This window comes from Bidens hawaiensis, unplaced genomic scaffold, assembly GCF_021521415.1.
Source record: "Bidens hawaiensis isolate Kalapana, Puna unplaced genomic scaffold, B.hawaiensis_p1.1 tig00019675_1, whole genome shotgun sequence".
NCBI classification, from domain to species: domain Eukaryota; kingdom Viridiplantae; phylum Streptophyta; class Magnoliopsida; order Asterales; family Asteraceae; genus Bidens; species Bidens hawaiensis.
In genome coordinates, this window is record NW_027492987.1 from 263,639 (window position 1) to 265,000 (window position 1,362).

A 1,362-nucleotide genomic window follows, 5' to 3' on the forward strand; every position below is an offset into this window, starting at 1 on the left:
TCATAGGCCCGTTTAAGACATCATAGTTTGGTCAGAGTGAGGCAACGGGGCTCTTCAAATTAGAGAGTGTGATAGCCTACTCATTCAATTGGACATATTGATCCAATTTTCTCATTTTGTTTCGCAATTTCATAATCCAAGTTTTCAGTTTTTAATTGACCTTGGATAAAAATTCCGAAAATTTCTATTTTCCTTGAATGTTTCATTGAAAGGTAAAGGATTTAATCCTTTAAAAGAAATAAAGTTTTTTATCGGAATATGAATCAAACCGAAAGACCCCTTAACTATTATGGGGGTTAATAGAACGAATCACACTTTTACCACTAAACTATACCCGCTACAACGCAATTATTATATATAAATAGACCTTTTGTCGAGGCACTTCTGTATATGTGTAACTGGGCTTCTTATATAAGAAGATATATTTTACTTACATAGTACAGACCCGCTCAGGAATTTAATGAACCAAGCCCTTTTTTTAACTCAGTGGTAGATGTAATCCCATGGTAACGCGTAAGCCCTTGGTTCAAACCCGACAAGGGGCTTTGTTTTTGTTTTTTCAGTCATAGTATTCATATGAAGAATAGCGATATTCTTCATATGAATAAAAAAGTAACCAACTTTATAATGTATAATATTATCATCTAATGAGTTATAGTATATTAGTTATCACGAATCATGATAAGTCATCTGTTTAATCACCAAAAATTCCTATTTTCAATTAGGCCAATGAAATCCATGGTAAAGATTAGAAATCAATAAAGGAAAAATAAGTGGACTTGACCGTTGAATTAGGACCATATCTGATATTCTGATATTCAAATTCAATATAGATGAAATTGGAACAAGTTGACCCCTTTTTTTTCTTTTCATTTCTTTGGACTCCGCAAGAATTTGTCGATATTTCCAATTCAATCGTCTTGTTCTATAGGAATAAATTGTAATTTCGTTCATTCACAGTGAACCATTTCTTCTAAGTCACAAGATAAGAAAAATTTTAACTATCTTTCTTTGATTACAGGATCGAGATTCGTTTATATCTATATAATATTTCTATTTAGATTTATAGCTATCAGATCTCGGCTTGTTGTACCAAAAATTTCCATTTCGTTGCATCCAAATTTTTTTTTCAATCATATGAAGATATGAAGAATGGATGTGGGATAAATACTCTCGTTTCCGGTCTCCTATTATTGTTATTGTATTGAGTATTGAAGTGAAGTAAAAAATTGAAAACTATCTCTTTTCTAACCAAGAAATAGAAAAAGCTTAGTCATTTTAGTATACATAAAAATTAGAAATTAGAATAGAAAGAGAGTTCTTTCTTTTTCTTAATCTTATGAACAAGATCTAAGAATCCAT